Source organism: Euprymna scolopes, chromosome 15 (assembly GCF_053919585.1).
Source record: "Euprymna scolopes isolate OS-2025 chromosome 15, ASM5391958v1, whole genome shotgun sequence".
NCBI lineage: Eukaryota > Metazoa > Mollusca > Cephalopoda > Sepiida > Sepiolidae > Euprymna > Euprymna scolopes.
The window spans coordinates 110,570,871-110,583,059 of NC_136496.1; positions in this window are offsets into that span (position 1 = coordinate 110,570,871).

Consider the following 12,189-nt stretch of genomic DNA (forward strand, 5'->3'; position numbering starts at 1 on the left):
AATAAACGCCCCGCAAAACGTCATATCATTTGAGACCCATAGCGCCACTCTACGACGTTTAGTTTCGGGGGAGATAGAGTTTGAAAATATCGAGACCCCTTAAAACTATTTCAACCGGCTGAAGCCCCACAAATAAACGCCCCGCAAAACGTCATATCATTTGAGACCCATAGCGCCACTCTGCGACTTTTAGTTTCGGGAGAGATAGAGTTTGAAAATATCGAGACAGGCAGACTTACGAACAGACAGACAGACAGACATATAGCCTTTTATATATTAGATGACGAAAGTCTATTTTCCAAATTTTACAATGTTGGCACCTTACTGTTTATTTCTTTAAGTACGTTGACATCGACAATTCTTGACAGAACCTGTTTCGAAGCGCAGAATCATTCGTGTAATTATAATGTCCATTTTTGAATTTATACTGCCCTTAACTCATCAGAATTAAAAACATTTATGAACTTTAAAAGAAATATATATATATAATATTTTAAAAAGATTTTTGATGGTACAAAACTTTATAATAGTTTTAAACATAATAGCTGAAGTCATGTCGAGTTGGGAACACGATCACATAAAAAAATCGAGGGTGAATCAAAACAGACATTAATAAAATCGATTTAAGAATAAATGGATAAAAAAACTATTTAAATGTAAAATCGAGAATTCTTTCGACTGATACATTAAAGTTGACCAAAATGTGTTCAATTTCTCTGATGTTTCTCTCTCCCACGCGGATAAAGGAGTATTAGCCAAAGGTTTGGATGTGGGTATTCCCTCACCTGGCATTGATAACGAAAATATTTTTGGTGAATTTGAGGTATTACATTCCCAGCTCAAACACCATGAGCCAACTTTGAATGATGATTTCCTCTATATGAAGGCAAAGTAGCGGAACTCGCACATAGTTTCGCTAATTCTCCTATTAACACACAAGAACTTGCACGGAGTAAGGTCCACTATCAGGCCGCCAAACTTTTAAAGCCCAATAAAGATGTTTATATTACTAAACCGGATAAAGGTACCGGTGTTGTCATTCCTAAAAGTAATGATTACACTGGAAGATCGTACTAAGTTTAAGTAACTAGGTGACATTTTGAGAACTGAAGTAAAACTTCAAAAACCTTTTTTTCTTCAGATACATAGAAATAAATACATCAGCAAGGATATCTATATGATCCGGCTCATGGGTTCAGAGCGACCACGAATGTACGGGGTACCCAAGATCCAAAAAGAGTGTCCCCTTAATGTCCATCTTATCTATGATTGAATCAGCTCAACATAAGCTGACTAAGTGGTTAGCTCAGATCTTGAACCCCGTGCTGAACAAATTTTTAAGCAATTGAATTACGGACTCGTTATGTTTCGCCGCTGCCATGTGTTACCTAGAATGTGGTCCGCAAACTAACTTTCTTTGTTCTTTTGATGCCATTGGCTTATTTACGAACGTTTCTCTCGACAAAACTCTACAAATATGTGCCGATATGCTGTATCATAGCATGTTTACTTTTCCAGAGAATATTTTCTGGAACTTATGGAACTGACTACTAAGTCAGTCAGTTTCAGCTTCAACAATGAAATGTATCAGCAGGTTGATGGGGTTGCAATGGGTAGCCTCTAGGTGCTATACAAGCGAATATTTTCCTAGGTTTCCAGGAATCTATTTTATTTACTCGGGTTACTAGACCCTTTCGTTATTGGCAGTACGTGGGTGAGACTTTCGTTATTTTCAAGTTCCACCATGAAGCGAGTGAATTTTGTTCGCAATTAAATAATATCCACCCATGGAGGAGGAGCATAATGGCTCTCTTCCCGTCTTTGACGTTTGGGTAGAAAGGAAGGGAAACAATTTCTCTACCACAATATCACAGGCTTGCATATTAGTTGGGATTCCTTTTCTCCTATGACTAGGAAACTTAGTTTAATCAAATCTTTAGTTCACCGTACCCGTATGATTTGCACGGCCAGCACATTAGAACCTGAACTAAAAAAGATAACTGATATAAGAATGGTTTCCCCGAGTTTATTATTTCCAAATTTATCCATAAAAAAACTTGCGAAATCGAATACTGACATTTTATTGATCCACCTAAATGTCCGGTCTAGTTATAGCCTCCCTTTATTGGGTCTACCATAAAGGTTTTTTCTGATAAGATTAGATCTGTGGTGTCCTGCTGTGCAACCCCGTGTTGTATTTGGTACCAGGACTGCTTTCCTGGCCTTTCAGAAAGATGTTTTACCAACACTGGATAAAAGTTTAGTCATTTATGAATTTAAATGCTAGTGTGGTGTTGACTATATGGGTCGAACTCTTCAGCGCTGGGAGTCAGACTCGCTCAATACGTACCTGCATGATTTCGTAAGTCTTATAGGTCTAACAGGAATATATCAACGAGCACATCCGGATGTTTAAGGAATACGCCCGGACGTTTACTAAGCACATCTGGGCACTCACCGATCCACGAGTTGGAAATCGGGCAGCATCTGCTCGAGAAAAAATTGTGCGGTGAGGCTTACTCGGACAGTTGCTTTCGTATCGTACACAGGGCTCGCTCCAAACATTTATTGAATATCTTAAAGGCCTAAACCTTCACTTTCCCATAAATTAGAGTTATTCAAAGAGCTCTAATATATATACATATTTTGTATAATTTTATGGATTGTATATATATATATATATATATATATATATATATATATATATATATATATATATATATATATACAATCAATAAGGTGAAAAGCTATAGCAAACATCTATATGAGTACTTTAACCATAGTTCCTGATTTCAAAAGGCGAAAAATTAAAAGATACATCTGCCTTACTTTTAATGCTAGGTTTATTTATGGTGTCTTTTAAATTTAATAAAAACCCTTCACAATTTGCTGACGAGGAAACCTTGTTTATTAAAAAACTATATGTAATAATTATTGTCCGTAACTTGATGTCTACCACAATAAAAACACTGTTTTCCGAAACGATCTAACAAATAATTGATTTTGTTGTTGTTCCTTCTTATGAAACGGATTTTTAATTTAATTATAATTTGATTTTTAAATTTTAAATTATCAATCACATTACTATATATATATATATATATATATATATATATATATATATATATATATATATATATATATATATATGCCTCTCTCTAATATTAGGGATATTTTTTCTCTTTCGCTATTTCCCCACCTCATGTTGCAAAAAACAGTATCTGCTTAATTTTAAACGATAGTCATTAATATTTTTTTTGTTTGTTTGCTTTTTAATCGTATTCGTCGATGGGTTTTCCTCTTGGTAATGTATCAGTCGAAAAATGTCTCGAGTTTACATTTTAATCGTTTGTTTTACTCGTCAAGTTATTTTTAAATCGTTTTTATTAACCTCCTCGCTTTCCCCTCGATGTTAAGAGATTTCCTTATTTTAAGCGACATTTATTTCGAAAGAAAAAAATACAGTTATTAATTTTAAAACTATCGTAAAACTGCAATTCCGATTGTTTGATATTTTATTAATTTCATAATTGTGGTTAATTTATTTTCACCTTAACCTAAACACGAAACTTCGGAAGCGTAAAGCTAAAACCTCTCTTTCCTTCAGCAAACATGACGACTTATACAGGTGAAGTAGGTCGACCGAAAAGTCGTGCAAATAACACTCAAAATTGGAACATTAGTTCAATTAATCCATGCTCCGACGAACTACAAGCTCCTGCGCCACAATGATGGAAATACGCCCGACAAACCCGACAAGCAGCCAAAATCTCATCTCTCCACAGTAGAAATCCTTAGATGCAAGAAAGCCTTCTGCTCTAATAGTTTCTTCCCTAAGACTGCCAGAGTTTGGAACTTTCCTTCCGGGTTCCTGCTTCACTGACTGTACTGTAGGCACGGCCAAAACGGGAGGAGGAAGTAAGTATTTTTTCACGGAGTATCTTTTTAAAAATCTACTAAGAAATAATCTAATCAATACGAAATTTTCATCGATTATTAAGTTAATGGTGCACTTTTCTTCATAATCGATATATATATATATATATATATATATATATATATATATATATATATATATATATATAGTTTACAAAGCCTCCTTTCTTTATTTGTGGTTACAAATATGCTAAAAATAATTAGTTGAAACTTAACAAAATATATTGTATTGTCGGGGAGGGTGAGGATTGTAGATAAAACAAACAAACAAAATGAAAAGAACACAACCATCATCAATGTGGGCATCTCGTCAGCATCAGACAAGGCCAAACTATTTGCCAAGTACTTTGCAGCTAATTCTACCCTATGCGACGAAGGCCATCAACTCTCAGTATTTCCTCCTATAACAGGCAACACGCTATGCAACATACAAATACTTGTGCGTGACGTCGCCAAGATTCCAGTAAAGCAACTGGCCCTGACGGCATTACAGTTATAGTGCTGAAAAAGCTCCAACCAGAACTTGCTCCCATACTTACAAAACTGTTTAAGCGTTGCCTTAAGGAGAAGTGCTTTTCAACACCCTGGAAAACCTCATCAGTATGCCCTGTATTTAAGAATTCAGGTGATAAGTCATCTCCCTCTCAGTACAGACCAATAAGTTTCATATGTGTCATGAGTAAGCTGCTGGAATCCATATTAAATAGAAAAGTAGTCAACTACCTCAGCAGAAATAACCTTCTTAGTGACATGCAATACGGTTTCCGTTCTGCTAGATCTACAACAGATGTGCTAACGGTTATATCTCATAGGATTAGTGAATCTTTTGACAAAGGCTTTCTTTCTAGGGCAATTGCTCTTGACATATCAAAGGCCTTCGATAAGGTATAGCATAAGGGCCTACTTCACAAGATTTCTAGCTACTGTATCACTGGAAATGTTTTCTCAATTATTAAATCATTTCTCTCTGATAGGCTCATAAGAGTAGTGGTTGATGGGCAGAAATCAGAGGCCCACAGTATTAATGCTGGAGTCCCTCAGGGGTTCATCCTGGGCCCAACTCTCTTCCTGATCTCCATGAATGATCTCGCAAAACACATACTTAAATCATTCATTGAAATTTATGCTAATGACACGACCATCTATTACAACACTTCATGTAAAAAAAAAATTAAAAAAACTACGCACATATCAGATTTTATAGTTGAAAATCCGAATTTATTTTTCATCTTTTGTGTTTTCTAGTGTGAAGATCATTTGTTAAAATGATAATTATTATCTTTCAGATTAGCAAAAAAGAATTATATATTTTCATTATTTTTTGCGAAAAACACTATTTTTAAATCTTTTAATGGGCCTAATATCGCTTATACACCATAAAAAAGGAAATACTTTGAAGGATAGGTACCAAAAAGAAAAAAAATCGATAAATAACTGTGCATTTTGCTAAAAAATACGATAACTTCTCTCGGCAATTTCTTGTTAATTCACTTCCGGTGAAACAAGCGTGATGTTAGATGCAGGAGTTGTTTTCAACACATACGCAGCATATCATTCCCAAAATGGTCACACACACACACACACACACACACACACATATTATATATATATATATATATATATATATATATATATATATATATATATATATATATATAATCGCTTATGACATAAGAAGTAAACCCTTCACTTAATCTGCAAATCAAACATTAAAAATACATGGGTAAATGTAGTTTATTTAGGCCTTTCCAGACCTCCGTAGTTTCTTTTAAACTATCATTATTATTTTTTAAATTTCGGTACGCAAATCTATACAGTGATATAAAAAGTTGGAATTATTTGAAATTCAGGTACTTATATTATAATATTTTTACATACTCTTATAGAAAATCATCGTAAATCTAATTTATGAAAAAAATTAATAGGTTCAAACATCATTTTGAAAAAAGTTATGGTGGTGAATGGTGCAGTTTTTGAAAATTTTTAATTTTATTAAATTTTAAATTTTATTAAATCTTAAATTCTATTAAATTTTAAATTCAATTAAATTTTAAATTCTATTAAAAATAGTAGAAAGTTTTATATTATTATTCTTTTTCATATGAAAAAATTCAGAGTTTTATTTTTCTATGAAAACAAGTTGATCAAGAATAATGGATTTTAATAGATTTTAATTCGTGTAAAAATAAAACAACTACTCGTTTATTTTTCCATTCCTTGGCCGTGCCTAACGTACTAACATGCTAAAGTTTAAGTGTAATGTAAACAAAGATATTGCTGCTCAACTCCCCACATATTACTCCTACAAATTATGTCCCAGATAGTAGCCCCCTGCATCAAAGTGGCACTTTGCTTTATTTGTGGTGAAAATGCAATAAAAAAAAAATAAAATAAAACAACCATGCCTCATTTAAAAAATATAGAACTACAATTCACAGAGTTTGAAATATATACCAGGTTCATGAAATTTGTCGTAACCTTTGGTAATATAAACTATTCGTTATTGCATAATAGTCTCTTTTGATTTTCCTATTTTAAGTCATTGTTTTTCTCATACATTTATAACTCTATCGTGGTAATGGATAGAGAGAGCGGCCTAGAAATAAAATGGCCGTCGAATTCTCAAAATGCGTTCAACAAGTCTTGTAAACAATGTTTATGACAATTATTTCATGCGGGCTGAAAACATTACAATATTCCAACTTTTCATAAAGCTCGCTGACAATTTACAAAATGATCCAATGGATTGTCAGGCGTCGGTTAATAGCCATTTCTTGGCGGTGTTAAAGTTGTAATAATTTACCATGCGCATTAAACCATTATACGCAGTTGTTGGAAATGAAAATGTTGAAAAGATGAAATTCTCCGATCAGTACGAAAAGGCAGTTTTGGAGTGAAGTAACCTTTCCTTACGAATAATCATTTTTTATCAGAATTTATATGTGGAGTAAGGATTGCTTTCGGTTTCAGTTTTTACATAAACCACATCTTAGCGGCCATTTTCTTTCTAGGCCGTTGTGTCTACAAACTACCCTCTATTGTTCTATCTTGATTTATCTCTGTTTTGCATTCTTTTTTCCCCTTTCTTTTATTCTGCCCACTTTTTTTTTTTTTTTGTCTGAGTGATCTGTTTGTTTTACCAGCCGACTGAGCGTCGAAGATGTCGTCGTCGTCATCATCGTCGTCGTCGTCATCATCATCGCAGACATCATCAACCTCATATACACAATCATCACCAAAAACAACTACATCTTGAGCAAAAGGTTTCCTATTGGTCATCAAAAAATGACGTCATCGCTGCCGGTCACGTGTTTGAGGTGACTACGGTAAGTCGTTGTCTTCTTTCAATCTTTTTTTTTAATTTTAATTTGTTTTAGAATGCTTGATTTTTGCCTAAACTTTGATACGAAGTTATTATTCATTTTCTATGATATTTTTCTAACTGTTTTCAGCTATGGTCATAGTTTTCATTTTTTTTTTTTTATGGAAATCGCTCCAGACAAACCATAAAGCAACTTGTCGCAAGAAGCTTAAAAGAAAAAAAATCGAGATCGAAAGTGTTATTTTATTTACCTCATTTTCAAGAGGTTAGACATAAGGTCGTGTGTTAATTTTGATGAAAATGTGCATGTGAAACGAACTGGATTCGAACTCGGCACACCATTGTTGTCAGTCCGTACCAGTAACCACTTAACTACTGTCTCTTGTCTAAACCGATTATATGTGTTATACGAATATATTCTGACTTTTAGCCTTTTGTTAAAAACATCGTTCATGGAATGCAAAGGCCAAAGTAACACATAAGGAAAGCGAGGTGTATGAGACTGCGGAAAGTAAGACCAAGGTCCAATTTGTACTCTCCACAACCATTTTTCACCCCAAACAAAGCATAGCGCCACTTTGATGCAGGTGGCTACTATCGGAGACATAAGTTGCAGGGATATTATGTAGGGAGATAAGCAGCAAGATGTCTGTTCACATTACACTTGAACTTTTGCATATCAGTACATTTGGAAAAGCAGAGTCCCGGAAGGGAGTTCCAAAGGCTAGCAGTTCTGGGGAAGAAACTATTGGAGTAAAAGGCTTTCTTACATCTAAGGATCTCTACTGTGTTTGGGTGGGATTTTGCTGCCCGTCAGGTTCGTCAGGAGTATTTACGTCGTAGGGATACAAGTGCTAGTAGTTCGTTAGAGCATTCAACATTAAAATACTTATAAAACAGGCAGAGGGATGCAACATTTCGTCGATGTGACAGAGACTGAAGTTTAGATGACAGTTAAGGACTTTTCAGGTTGACGACTCCCTTTTGAACCCTGTCCAGGAGTGAGAGACTAGTAGCAGATGCACCAGCCCAAATGTGACAACAATACTCCATACATGGGCGAATAACTTATTTAACAAAACAATCGAAGTTAAAAACTCGTGTAGAACAGATATGGCGGCGCATTTATGTCTGTATTAATATAAAAAAGATGTACTTAAAAATATCATATGAAAATTTGTTGGTTTAACATATTTTTTAAAATGTACGCGTAAATTTGACATAAAAATACACATTTAGATTTTTATAGGTTTTTTTTGTAATAAATTTTGGCGCTAAAATATGATAACGCGTCAAAATGTTATTGCGTAAAATCATAATCAAGGTAATTTTTAGATTTACACTAAAACTTGATTAATTTGTCTATTGTATTTATATGTTTTGCAAAATTAAGTTTTAATCTGGACTACAAAAACGGAAATTATTGAAATAAAATTCTTTTTTTTTTTTCATGTATCGCTTTAAAGTCACGTAATGTTATTGAATTAAAAAAAAACGATCGTCTTTCTTTATATGCTCAAATATATCTTAGCACTATTTATGATAACGCATAAGGGTTGTTATATAGTATAAACAATCGTACTGTTTTAATGTATACTACGTTTGTTGCTTTCAGTTTTTAGAGAACAAATGCTAACATTTTAGATATTCTTTGGAAAATATATGACTACTGTACACCCTGCTAAAATAACGTAAAAGAAATTATGCTTCGCCAATGTTCGCACTCGCTATTCATATAAGGCACTGCATTATTTCGAGCACCTGATCTTTAGTAAGAATAACACCTATGCCTCGCCATGTTATTATTACTAGGGCTATGACAACAGCATATTCTTTTTATTGTTTTAACTCTCGAGTATATATCCGACACAGTAAGACACAATTAATCTAACCTGCAGGTGAGACTATTTCAAGCTGTGAGGGGAAGGGAGAAAGCAAATAGAAGTCAAACAGCTACGCCAGACTTATCGCAGCCACGCCTGAAATTAAATCAACCGAGAACCATATCACTCTACATAAAAATATATAAGATATCAATAGATATATACCTGAGAATCAAAACAAGGAAAAGAATATGCTGTTGTCATAGCTCTGATTATTACCAAATGGTCACCTGTTCAAGCGTATGGGTTTTACTAGTAAAGAGTATATTTTTTTATCCCATCCACGTGTTCGGCGTGAAACAAGCGTGTATACTTTAACGTTTAAACTGAAATAAAACAAATACATCCATAAATATTCCAAAATAGAAACACACATTAAAAAAATAGTAGTGATAGTTTGAATCGGATGAATTCAGAGTATCCACGCGTTTGCCTCTTTTAATCTATCTTGTGATCATCGAAGTGATCATGCATGTCGGTCAGATCGAAAAAGGACACGACTCGAGCTAGATGGTGTTCCTCTCGCATTTTCCATCTGAAAGGCAAACGTTTATTCTGAAAAACTGTGCCGACCGAAACCACACTCCCACATTTACAGTCACCCTTCTGGTACTATCCAGGCTCAACTTCAGTGATCTGACCGGAATCGATGCGTCAACGTGATTATGCCGTATTTTTTATTAACTAAAGAAAAACGGGCACTATGAGATTTTTGTATTAGAAAGTTGAGATTGTTTTAGGTATTCATTTCAGGCGAGGTTGGGATAAGTCTAGGTTGGCTGTCTGACTTCTATTTGCTTTCTCTCTTCCCCTCACAGCTTGAAATAGTCTCACCCGCAGGTTAGGAAAAGTAGCACATGCTTGATTCCTTGACGTTGTGTAACGGGATTTAAGTACATATAATTACACTGTGCAACAAATTTGAAGTGAAAAAAAAGTACAAGACATATAAGACCTGTTTCGGTGTAAGAAAAGTATGCTGATTCCAAATCTGACATTTATTTCTCTGGATTAGGTACCATTTTCATGTATTTTATTATTAATTATTTTGAAAAAAAAAAACACCGAATTCATCAGTTTAAACAACATTTGTCCTCTTAACTCTCTTGTGTAGTGCCATCATCCTTTTTTAAATTCCAGCAGTAGTCTGCCAACATACCAGTGTTCCATTTTCCTTTAAAACGTTTTTCTATTAATGAAATATCTTGATGGAACCTTTCGCCATGTTCATCACTCACATGGCCAAGATTCTCAGCAAAAACATCCAAATGAGAGTGGAGCACATGAACTTTTAGAGACATGTTACATCCCATATCATGAAAATGATGCAATAGATCATTCACAACTTGCACATAGTCTTCTGAACGATGTTTTCCCAGGAAGTTATCACAAACTTTCTTGAATGACTCAAAGGCACATTTTTCTTTTCTCGTGAGATGTGTGTTAAAAGTTTCATCAAGAACAATTTTTCGAATTTGGGGACCTATGAAGATACCTTCTTTTATTTTAGCTCGACTTAATGAAGGAAACTTTTCTGCAAGATATGCAAATGCCAAGGAATCCTTGTCTAGTGCTTTCACAAACTGCTTGAACAAACCGAGTTTAATATGGAAAGGTGGTAAATGGATTCTATCACTTTGCAGAAGTGGTTTGTGTTTGATGTTATGTTTCCTTGCTCAATTTCATCTCTAGCAGGCCAGTGCTTGCGTACATAGTGCTCAGCTCTTGCTCTAGAGTCCCACAAGCACAAGAAGCAACAAAATTTAGTATAGCCTGGCTGAAGGCCAGTGAGCATGGCTATAACCTTGAAATCTGCACAAACATGCCATTTATGGACTTCATAATGTATGCTTGCTAAAATTGTTTTTAAATTTTCATATGATTCTTTCATGGTTGTGCTGTAAGCTATAGGAACAGATGGCAGGGTGTTCCCATTGTGAAGCAAAACAGCTTTTATGCTTTCCTTGGATGCATCTAAGAAAAGTCGCCAGTTGGTGTTATCATATTGTATTTCCAGCTGTTCAAAAAGTCCAACAATGTCATTGCAGAAGCATAAATCATCTTTCAAAGTGAACAAAATTGCAAGTTTTGTGCACGTTTTCTGTACAATGTAATTTTCACACCTTTTCTAAGAAGATTTCGTTCTTTAAGCCTTGATGCAAGAAGTTCACTTTTGTCTTTGGTTAAATAAAGATCTCTGCATAAGTCATTTAGAGCATCTTGAGAAAATAGTATTGGTTTATTATTGCTTTCTGAATTAGAAAATTCTACTGTTTCATCACTGTAATGTTCATCCCCACTGCTTGAACTCCACATTTCCTGATCAGGGGGTTTTGGTACAGGTAATTCTTTTGAGTGCTCAACTGGGCGCATTGCTGATTGCAAATTTGGGTAAACAATGTGTTTCTTTTTTTTTTTTTGCTGTTGTACAGCCCGTATAGTCTTGCTGACAAAAATAGCAATCATTAGAATGATCTTTCTGCTCTCGCCAAATCATTGGCACACCAAACTTCATGTGAACATTCTTTTTTGCATACCATGCGCTCAATGTTTTCACACATGTAAGGCAACAGGCATGAGGAGCCCATGACTTGTCTTGGTCTCCTATATCAAAATGAAAGTACGCCTTGTACAATTTCTTGATATGGCTGGTAATGCTGCGCCTTTCTTTAGCAAATGTTAATTCGCCACATATGTAGCAGAATTTGCTTGAATCATTTTTGCACTGTCTTGAAGTCATCGTCAAAGCCTATACTGCATCTAAAGAATAATGACAAGAAAAAAAGTAAATTGTTTTATAAAGAAAAATAAGGATTCTATAATGTGGACATGTTAAGCCATTATAAACGCCCACTAGCAAGTTATTAGATTCTTTCGTACATAAAGTAAGGGGTTGATAAAATTTCATTTCTATTTTTTGCATTTAATTTAGTAAATTTTCAGAAAAGAATGTATAAAATGCTCCTTTATGTTTAAAACATTAAAATACACAATAATCCGGTCTTTATTGTAGTTTTTAGTTAAAAAATACTTTATTAAATGGATATC